The following is an 11191-nucleotide window of genomic DNA, read 5'->3' as shown; positions in this document are numbered from 1 at the left end:
GGCCCGTGCCGCCCCAGGGGTCTGGGTCCCGCAGGAAGCGCGGCATTCCCGTCGGGAAGGGCCCCGCTCCATGTGGCCTGCGCCCGTGGGAAGCGGTGGGCTTCCACCTGCGCCTCTGGAAAGCCGCCATCCTGCCCCAGGCAGGTGCGAGGCGTGAAGGTGATCCCGTCGTTTGGGATTCGGGATCCTGCGGTGGGCGGCGGGAGCGGTGCTGCTGGATGTCCAGGGAGAAGAAGCTGCGGTGTGGGTGTGACACAGGGATTCTTGCTCCCAGCTTTTATTACTTCCCGCAGGGAATGGTACCCGACTTGAGCAACGCGGGCGGATGCTGAGCCGTGGCCGTAAAATTCTCAAATTTAGGATTGCAGGCAGCTGCAGAAGTGATATATCCTTATAAAAGTAAGGGAGATGTCGCTCCGAGATCTTGGAGCTGGGATGCTGCCAGGCTGCTCAGCCAGAATTCCCGCTGTGCCCAATTCTGGGAATTAGTACCTGCTGGTGGATTTGGGACAGGCTTCAGTTGGCACTGGGAATATGGGAACGGGGATTGCCGAGCCTGGTGCACACCATGGAACTTAGAGCCTGCTCCAGGTGGGAAATCCCACAGTGCTTCCCGAAGGTGGGACATGTAACCCCATGTGTGACATGAAAGCAGCAAAACTCCGGGGAATGGTTTTAAAGGAGTGTTCCAAGGTGGGAATATTCATCTCCCCCGCAGGGTGAAACTTAGTGGGGATGAGTTGCTGCATCCTCCTGGCTGGACAGGGAAGAAGCATCCAAGTTTTTGTGGTCAGGCTTAAGAGTGTTCTTAAATGGGAGATAATGAAATTGTGGGAAGTGGCTCTTGGAAAGCTTCAGACTCTCCGTGATTCTGGCATTGGCTTGGCTGAAATGTGTATCCTGTGGACACCGTTGGAAAAAGCTTTCCAAGTGGGAAACCTGAGCTGGGGGAAGGTGTTTGTTGTGCCAGGTATTGGTTTTCATGGTCATAAAAGTTGCATGGGGGTCTTAAAGCTGCTGTTGAAATTCCAGCAGTGCCAACTTGGACTGGGAATGGCTGAGGGGGTCGGGAATGCCCAACAGGGACAAGAGACTTGGAAAAGCATCTGTTATGTGGTAAATGATACAAATAACCTGTTTTTTTCTGCAGCCAAAACCCTTCAACAAGGAGCAGGATAAGATTCCCCCTTTAAATGGGAAGTTAAATCGGAAATCTGGGAGTTGGCATCTCTGCTTTCCAAAATTTTACTCCAGAGGGTCAATTTCAGGGATTTAAGGATATGGACTGTGTACTGCAGGTACTGATTTTTGTCAGTGCTGACCTACAAAAATCCAGATTTGACCCAAATTCCAGTTTAAATTAAGGCACTTGGCACTTTTTGCCCACTACCTGCACAGCCAGACCCAAATCCTGGAGACAGGGAATGCTGTAAATCCCTGGCAGCTCCGTGGTTGCTGGGAAAAGGGCGGTGAGAAAGGGAAACTTCTCTGGGCTGTGTCCAGCCGTTCCCTTTCCAGAGGGGTGGGAAGGAGCAGTTGTGCAATGATGGGATTTAAGGGAAGTGCTGTGCCAGGAGGGAAAGTGGGAAGGGTGAAAGTGCTCCTCCCGACGACCAAAAATGTGTGTGGGGGAAAAAAAAAAATCCTATGTTTTGGAAACTTTGTTAAAATTCCCTGGACAAACAATTTCAGCAACCAAAAAAAACCCCCCTGCTTGGGGTTTTTTTTGGACTTTGTGTGGGAATCTCAATCTTGTTCCTTGTGCTCTCCCTCCCCTTGGAAGTTAATTAATTGGGAGCTGGCTGCTCCAAACGAGGTCACTTGGATTTCAGAGCTGCCGTATCATTGTATGGATTTGCAAAATCAGGATTTAAGGCTTGTGTGCCTCAGAAATTTTTCCTTAAAGTGGCATAATCCTGGTTTTCGCGGGTTTTTTCGAGGCAGCTGGAAGGATGTAGGGAGGAAAAATGTTCAGACTGGAGGGTGTAAAGCTTGGGATGCTGCTCAGCTTTGGATGGTGAAGAGTTTGGAGAAGCTTCCAGTCATTCCCAGGCCTGGCTGTCATTTATGGAACTTCCTTGGACTAAACCAGCAGGAATTCTCTTCTGTCCCAAACATCCCTGTCCTGTCTGAAGGTTTTTTTGTTTTGTTTTTTTTTTTAAATTAAACTTTTTATATCTCCCCTAAACCACGCAGCTTTATTCTGGGGAGCCTGCACCCTGCTTTGCCTCCTCTCCCATTCCATCTTTTCCAAATAAATGACCCTTGGTTCCACCTCTGCTCCTGACAGTGATCCAGCTGATGAATAAGAACATCCCGAGCTGGATTGAACCCTGGAGTTTGAGGAATTTCCAGTTAAAGATGAAGCAGTTGAGATGGGGTGAGTGAAACCATTTTAATCCACTCTTGAAACTGCAGGGCTGGAGTTTTTTGGGAGCTGGGAGCAGATGAAAGTGGCCTTTGTGCCATGGGAAGAGTGACAAATGGACTTTTGTGGGATCTGCAGAGAGCGCCGGGATGTTTATTCCTGCTGGGATAGATGGGAGTCAATCAGGCTCTTCACTCCAGGCCAGTTGGAGCTGATATTTTTGTTATTCCATACATGATATTGTTCATTTAGGTGTGTTTCTGTACGTTATTGTGTGGTTTTTTTAAGGAGAAATCAGGGAAAAAGTCCTTGAAAATTTGCCAGGCGCAGCACCTGCCCAGCTTGGAACTTTGAAAATGGAAGAAATTAGAATAGTTTTCCAGGTTTTTGTGAGAAATGGGAAAGTTTGCCCTGCTGAGGAATATCCTGCCATCCTGACAAAAATGCAGCTGGACTCTAGCGGGGATTTTGGATACAGGATGTAATTCCCACAGAGTTTTAGGAAAAATGCATCCTGTACCTTCAGGCATTCCTTCTTCCTCCTTTTCTTTCCTTTCTCCCCTCTTTCCAGTGGAAGATACACGGATTCATTACCTCTGGATCTCTTTGGAAAGATGAAATAAAAAAGCTTTGGATTATTTTCTTCTTCATTTCAGCAGGAGCTGGAAATCCGCATGGTAGGCAGAGACTGTCAGGAATTCTGTCCTGGGCTCTTAATCCAGGAGTTTCTTCTTTAACTCAAATCCTTCCTTAACTGCCGTTGTGTTCCAGCAGATTCCTGAAAATCCTCATCCCACCTTATCCATTGGCATTTCTCCCTGTCTTTGAGGAGCCTTCTGAGCTCCTCTTCAAAGGTCTGTGGAATTGCATGAAAATTCCTGGCTTTTCATTCCCTTCCAGTTGAGATTTCAGTTCCTGCATGTTCCCTTGGTGTGGAATTAAAACAAGTGGGTTCCTCAGGGATGGCTTTAAGCTCAGTAGGAATTTTTCCCTGAAAAAAGGATACAATATGTAATTTAGAACCTTCTATTCCAAGTTTTTTCCAAGCAAAAACTTCCCATTTCATCAGGAGTCAGTGGTAAGCATCCCAGTGCTACTTACTTGTAGCCATCAGTAAATACGGGAATGCCACCTTAAATGAGCATTTTCCATGACTTTTTTCCTCTGGAATATGTTTCCTTGGGCTTTCTTGTCCTGGAGGTTTTATTGTCACCACAGACCTGAATGATCCTGAGTTTAGATCCAGGCAGGCTGCAGGACAGAATCCTTATCTGTGTTCTTTTGGAATAAAATGCTGAATCCCTCGGGCTACCTTAAAACCTTTGAACTGGATAATGGGAAGAAACAGGAAAATTCAGGACATTCCTATTATAGTTCAGTGCAGTAAATAGAAAATGGAGAGGTCAGGATGGAATTCAGCCCTTTCTTCCCTGAAAGGTTCCCATTTGGATGTGTTCTGCTGCTCCATGTCTTCTGGAAGTTGGAATTTCCACAGCTCTGCATCCTTTGGGATGATATTTATTATTCTGTCATGGCTTGTCTTTGCAGCCCAGATCCCTGGTCTTGACACAGCCTGGATGTATTTTTGGAATATGGATGTCAGCTCCAAACTGGGAGCCTCTGGAGGCTTGGCTTTTCCCATTGGGTCTGCTAAATGATCCTGCAAATTGGTGCTGTTTTCTCCTGTGGGAAATGAACTGCTTCACCTCCCAGAAAATCAGAACAAGGCAGGTGCTGCTTGGGAGTTTCCAGCATCTCAACCAGCTAAGGATTGTCCTGAAAAAAGTGTATCCTGCTCTGCTTGGATCCTGTGATTAGAATGCTGGAGTCCTGGAATGGTTTGGGTTGGAAAGGGCCTTAAAGCTCCCCCACACTACCCCAAGTTGCTCTAAGCCCCATCCAGCCTGGCTGAGGACACTTCCATGGATCCACAGCTTCCCTGGGCAGCTTACTTCTTGTTGATATCCAGATCCCATAAATGTTCTTCATTTACCTCTGGGCCACGTTTAACCTTTGGAAGCACATTCCCCTTTTTGTGACTCCGGGTTTTTTCCGGCTGATTCAGTTGTTTGTCACCATCTCCATAGCACCGGAGCATCGGCTAATGACAACCAGCATTTCCCTAAATGAGAGCATTCAGGGATGAACTGGATTTTTCCTTGGAGAGAGGAAAACATATGCCCTGTCAGAGGAAGGAGAAAAACTTCCCATAAAAGCAGGAATTCATGATTTGTGCTGCTCATTTTCTTCCCTGGATAGAGTAGGGAATAAGGGGACATTTCCTAGAGATATTCTGTTTTCTGTGGGATTGCTCTTCCCTCTACCTTTATCAGATTTCCCTTATTTTCTAGTGGAAAAAGAGGCATCCATGTTCCAAATCTGGAAGGATTAGAGCTTTCCTCAAAATTCAGTGACAAATCCAGGGGCAAAATTCCTTTTTCTTTTGTGGAATTGAGGTGTTAAAACTTCTGCGGGAAGCCACAGGCTGCTTTGGAATACCTTTTTACCCTCTAAATTTCATGGCTATTCCTGGATCAATGTGTTGCTTTTGGAAAATAGTCTTTTGGCCCTTAAAAAAAATAAAAAAAAGGGATCATGTTTTCTCCCTGAGCTCGTTTGAACACCTCCAGCGTCACAATCGAATTTAACTCAGTAGGAAATGGGCACATCCCCAAATCCAGTGTTATCCGTGGTTATTCCAAGGCCTGAAAGAGCCTGAGATAGAGATTTGTTGCATGTAACTCTTTGCCTTATGGAATCCCAGCTGGCAAGGAGAATTTTGGGATTCTCCGGGGCCTTGCTCTGACTTTGTGTTCCCCTTGGATGAGGGCGGAGGAATGAGGAGAGGCGGGAGGCGGGAGGGAGGGAAGCACGTGGGAAGCTGAAGAAAATGCTTGGGAATGGGCGGCTGAGTAAGTGTGGAGCCTCCTGGGAATATTGGCAGAGTCGGTGAAATTCCCTTGTGAGGTGGGGAGCAGGAATTTGGGGAGGGAAATCAGGAACATGCCGATGTTGGAAGTTTCTCTGTTATCTAACACACAAATTTGCAGAATCTGTTTTAGCCTGGAGAAAAGGAGGATTGGGGGAGCCTCTCATTCCCTACAACTCCATGACTGGGTGTGGGAGCCAGGTGGGATTGGGCTCTTTTCCCATGGAACAAATGACAGGACAGGAGTAAGCAGCTTCGAGTTGCATCAAGGGAGGTTTAGGTTGGATATTGGGAATATTTCTTCATGGAAGGGGTTGTAAAGCACTGGAAGATGCTTCCCAGGGCACAGGTGGAACCCTCATTCCTGGAGGGATTTAAAATCCATGTGGATGTGACACTTGGGGACATGGGTTAATGGGTTATTGTTGGATTTGATGATCCTAAAAGTCTTTTCCAAACTTAACAATTCCATGATTCTGTATGTGCAGGCCAGGCACTCCTGAGGCATTTGATGTTCCCAACTCTTCCCATGTCCTTCATACCATAACCCATATTTTGTGTCCATGGATTTGCTGGCTCCTTGGATGTTTGTTTCCCGGAATGCCCTGGAACCCTGGTTTCCAGCCATTTCTGGGTAGGAACTCCAAGAATTCTCAGATTTAGCCTTTATTACTTGGGACATACAAAGTTTAGTTTGGTTATCGGGGGATGATCCCATCAGATTTTCCTTCCCTTGGGGGGTGACAAGACAGGGAAGTGAACTTTTGAAATTGCACCATCTGCAAGCCCAGTAAGGACTCACAGTTCTGGATTTTTGGGATACACTGAGGGGGTTCAGGCAGCGGAACTGATCCGAGGTAGCTCTTAATGATTCCGGGCTCACCCAAATCCTTCTGGCTCAGGAGAGCGGAAGGGAATGCGCTGTGTTTGTTCACTGGGTGCTCATCCCAAGGGTCGGATTAGTTCAGCGTTCCGTGGCAGCTCCAACCGGGTGGACGAGGTGCCGGGGAGGCGTCACCTGGGCAGGCTGAGGAAGAGGTGGAGTCGCCCAAGGGAACGTGGGAATCTCTCCAACACGGAGGATCCTGGACTGTCCATGGCCAGTTACCCTCTTAAAACCTTGGGATGTTGCTCAATGGAAAAGTCAATCATAGGATATCCCAAGTTGGAAGAGACCCACAGGGATCATCGAAATCCGGCTCCTGTTGTCCTTGGTGTTCCCAGCTGCCATTGTATTTATCCTGTTGTTTTCCAGATGCTGTCCTTGTTTTTCTTTCCTTGTTAACTCTTAATTGATCAACACTTGGAAACAGAATATGGATTGAGGAGAGCAAGAGGCTCTTCCCACTGCTAAGAACTGAGGCCTCTCATTCTAGGAAAGCCTAAACGAGGGGTTTGGAAAACCAGATGGAATGGGAAGAACTCATCCTGGTTTCCTGCTCCTGTAGCTGCAGGATTTTGCTTTGTGTGTGCCAGAGCTGGGAAATGCTGCCCTTTGGAGTGCAAAAAGCATGGAAGGGTGTGGTTGGAGCAATCCGGAACCTTTTCACCTGAAAGCACCTGATTTATGACACCAAAATCCCAATGTTAACGTGGATTTGTTTGGTGAACCACTCGGCTCTGAGTTCCCTGGGGCTGGGCCAAAACACTCCCTCCTGCCTGGCATGGAAAACACAGCCCTGGAGCCGCTGCTCCGGAGCACGAGGGCTCGACATTCCTGATAAACAGTGAGTTGGTCTTTCCGTTCTTCCAGCAGGTGCCAATTGGTTAAACCGTAGTATTTAGGGAAGTTTGTTGGGCGGAGAGTGGGAGCAAATCCCCTTTTCCTTCTGGAGTGCTTTCACCGTTCCAGTGTGCCAGGGCCTGGAAGTTTTGCATGGATAGGATGAAAGCAGATGGATCTTCCGCCTCAGTGTCCGGAGGTACAAGGTGTTGTGCCAGAGGGTGGGATACTGGAATTCCTGGTTGCCCAGGCCTGGAGAAGCGGGAGATCCTGTTCCCAGACAACGTGACCGTTTTGTTTCCCTGTACTTTAGACAGCTGTCCTGGTGTTTGCTCAGCTCCTTATACCTGACTGCAAGGGTTTTCCAAGGAATTTGCATTTCAAATTGGAATTTTTGTTGCAAGTCTGGAATTTTTGAGGAGAAAAAGTGACAAATCCCATTAGGAGAGAGGAAGAGGGAGGAATTTAGGATTACCCAAGATTTGGTGGCCCTCAGGGCTGTGGCTGCTGCTCTCTTTTTGGAGGATAAATGAGAGAACTGTTCTTTTACCTTTCCCAATATTTACAGTATTCCTGCTGCCGAGGCTCCATTAGACATTGCTGCTCTTGGAAAAGGAGATGAGGTTGGAAGTTCTCATGTTCCTATGGGAACAGGGAGTTGCAAGGCTTGGAGTTCTCATTTATAAGAAGATTTGCCAGGAAAGGTGGGAAAGGGATTTAATTTCTGACTTAAGTGGGAAACCAAGATTCCTTCTCTCCCGGTTGGCTCCTGACTCTGAGTTTTCCCATTCCAGGCTGCTCCGTGGCCTCTGAGTTAATTACAAGTTGGATAAGGAGATGCCCAAATCCGCCCTGCTGTTGTGTTGCTGACTCAGCGGCTCAGAACTCCTTTTTTTAGGGAGAGGGGCAGCAAAAAGACCACCCTGGATTCTGGATGCTTGTGGAGCAGGGCTAGGAACCCTTGGGATGAGTTTTCCAGGCTAAGCTATTCCTGAATCTGCTTTCCCCACCTCCTTGGAAGTAAATAAGATGTTCAGGACAGAGAAACCTGGGACTTTTTCCCAGTGCAGCTATTGTTTAAGTAGCTCCCAAGGAATATGGGACTTTGCCCAGTCCTGTCTGCGGGACTCTTCCCAGGAATATTGCCCCATGTGTGTTCAGAAGGGTTTGGGGAGGAAAGGGGGAATTCAGGAAAACAGCTGCATTATGTAAGGGAAGAGGAACTGCAGTCCCAAAGTTTGCTTGGAAAATTGAAATGGGGAAAAAGATGAGAGATCAATTAAAGAAGAACTGTGGTTTTTTAAGCAGGTTTCCAGACAAATCCAATGGAAATCAGGCACCTGCCGTGGGATGGTGCCTGGGTTTCTGTGTGTTTGGATCCTGACTGAAGCATCTGTGCAGTTTTTTCCCTGTGAGAGCTTCCCAAAGGCTCTTCTGCCACTGCACCATGGCTGGGTTGTGGGCAATGCATCTGGGACTCCTGCCTGAGGGATCCAATCCCTTAATTTTTCATAAATCTGGGATTTGGAACTTCTGCCTGAAGGTTGTCATGCCATATTTTCTAATAATGGGGTTGTCTTTTTTTTCCCCTAAATTTGGATTTTCCATTAATTAGTGGTTGTTATTAATTATAACTTGGTACTTTAATACTTCAGTTTTCCACATTTCCAAGCTGTAGAATGGAATTTGAATTCATCCAGCCCTTTGGAGGGCAGGGAAGTTTCAGCTCTCCTGTTGAAGGGGAGCTCTGCCTTCCTTGGAGCCTTTTTCCTTGGAACTATTTTGGGAACATGATTTCATCTTCCTCCTGGAGCGGGGGAAAAGCCCACCCAGAAACGTGGGGGATTCGGAGCTTCTGTTCTTCCCTGCAGAAAATCACGGAATTGTGCCTCAGATTTCCCTAAAATGGGGGTGTTGGAACGTTGTAGGAGGGAAAAGGGGTGAGTTGTGTGTTGCTGGTGGACAGATCTGTGTTCTCCAGAGGTCACTCCTTGCTGGCAGCCCAGAGCAGGAATGGGATTCCTGGGTGCTGGCAGCTGAGGGAGGGGTGTTAAAGAGGCAGCTCCTGCTGGCCTCTTCCAGTGATTCCAACCCCTTCCCTCCTTCTTTTCTCTTGGATGTTTACTTCTGGATTCTTTGGCTCCCATCCTGGTAATGCTAAATCCTGTGGTGGATTTGGGAAGAGCTGGATGAGGGTGGAGGTGAGATTTTATCCCAACACATTGCAGAGTCTGGATTGTGCTTCCCCTTCCCCCGCTGCTTTCCTGGTGGAAATATGGAATTTTCCCATTTTGCTGTGTTGTCTCCTTCCTGGTTTATCAGGGAGAGGAGGAGGGAGAGAGGGAAGAAGGGATGCGTGGGCTGCTGGTGCTGGAATTAAAAACGTCTTCATGGAAAGGGATGGGGTCATCCTGGTGTCCTGTTTTCCTTTTCCAGCTTCAGGCTGGCAGCTGGAACACCTTGAGAATCCCAGCCAGGAAATCATGTAACTGGCGGGGGAGCAAGGAATATGGTGGAGGGAGGAAGAAATCTATGGACATTGAGTTTTTCCAGCTTAAGGAATGCTTGGATTCATCCTGTGCTGGACAATTCCAGGCTGGATGCTGGAGCTGGATATTCCCTGTGTCTGTCTGTTCCACTGTTTACCTCTTTGCAATGGAAATAAAATCCTTAAATATCCATGGGATCTTGAGGTTGCAAAAGTGGGAATGTCAGCAGTTGGAGACATTGATTGATTTCTTTTTCTTCTCCCCACTGGAGAAGGTGTGTTGTCTGTGGAACGTGGAAAAGACTGTCAGGAACATGGCTGGGAAGGTGTGTGAGAAACTCCTGGAATTCTGGGAGCTGTCAGGAGGGCTCAAGAGATCCCTACTCCAAGAGACCTTTGGAATTCTCTTGGTATTTTGGAAAAAAAATCAAAGCCATCTGACAAGCCAGGTGGCAAGTGACACTTGAGTTGTGCCAGGGGAAGTTTTAGGTTGGATATTAGGGAAAATTCCTTCATGGGAAGGTTGCAAAGCATTTGGAACAGGCTCTGATGGTGGAATCCCCTTTCCTGGAAGGATTTAAAATCTGTGTGGATGTGGCACTTGGGATAGTGGTGGCCTTGGTAGTGCAGGGGAATGTTGGACTGGATAATCTTGAAGGGCTTTTCCAACCTGAACAATTCCATGATCCATTTGTCAGTGCTGTTGGACACAAAGAAGGTCTCAGCCTGGCATTTGAGAACAATTTGCCTCTCCTGTGAGCTTGTGGAATCCCGAAACATCTCCACAAGGATGCAGGCAAAATTCCTCTTATTCCTTATCAAAAAGAGTGGGAATATTTTCCTTTACTGCCCAGAAAATAACTGTAGGAGATCTCAGCTTGTGCCTGTACTCAGGATTTAAGGCTGGGGGAAGGAACTGAGGGGAAAAAGCAGCTCAGGATTGGGATGGACAAGAGTCAGACCTGGGCAGGGATAATTCCTGATCCTTTGGAGCTTGGTTATTACTATTTAATCAACTGTGTTAATTACAATATCCTATTGCTCCCAGGCCTCTGAGCTCTGATCAGGGATGAGGATGTGAACTGAAAAACGGTGGAATAAAGGAATTTTTTCCGGCTTTGGAAGTTCACTTGCCCCGGCTATAACGGAATGAGTCACCAAACCCCAACTCTGGTGCCTGTGATCTCTTCCCAGCTGATTAGAACATTCCCACCAAGAGCTCTTCCAGGCATTTCCTTTTGAAGCTTAATTGAAAAAGCTCTGGATGATTGGATACTTCATGGTTAATTATAAGATAATTAAAGGAAAGTGGGGAAAATCTACACCTGGACAAATCCTGCTGAAGGAATCTCTGCAAAGGCACTCCATTTAATTACCAGGATGGCCACGCATTGCCTCGGGAATGAGAGGAAAAAGGAATTTCTTTTCCAGCTGCCTCAAACTGGTTGGGCTGGGAGCCATGGGCTTGTCCTGAAGTAGATCCCAATAAACTTCTTTTTTCCTTATAATCCTATTTGGATTATAAATTCAAGTGTGAAATTCGTTTGGAATTCATGTCTGCTGGGTGAGGGGAAAGGTGTCTCCTCGTGGAGAAATCAATTGCAAAATGCATCCCTGCGCTGTTGGAGCAGGGATCCTTCTCATTTTCTGAGGGTTACCAACTTCCCTGGACAAGATTTGAGC

At 47.1% G+C, this 11191-nt stretch overlaps 1 protein-coding gene across 4 annotated transcripts in view; it reads left to right on the top strand.

Moving 5' to 3' along the window:
• Positions 1–11191, top strand: part of DAGLA (diacylglycerol lipase alpha) — a 62729-nt gene that overhangs the window by 5747 nt on the left and 45791 nt on the right. For 3 of the 4 annotated variants that reach the window (XM_015631505.3, XM_015631506.1, XM_015631502.2), the window contains exon 2: positions 2291–2380. The gene's annotated coding sequence lies outside the window, so the exon portion shown is untranslated. Of the gene's footprint in view, positions 1–319; positions 971–2290; positions 2381–11191 lie in introns of those variants that run through there. The other variant, XM_015631503.2, reaches the window with a different exon arrangement.

Source organism: Parus major, chromosome 5, assembly GCF_001522545.3.
Source record: "Parus major isolate Abel chromosome 5, Parus_major1.1, whole genome shotgun sequence".
NCBI lineage: Eukaryota > Metazoa > Chordata > Aves > Passeriformes > Paridae > Parus > Parus major.
Note: the sequence above shows the minus strand (reverse complement) of the source record. Positions and strands in the feature narration are given on the sequence as shown.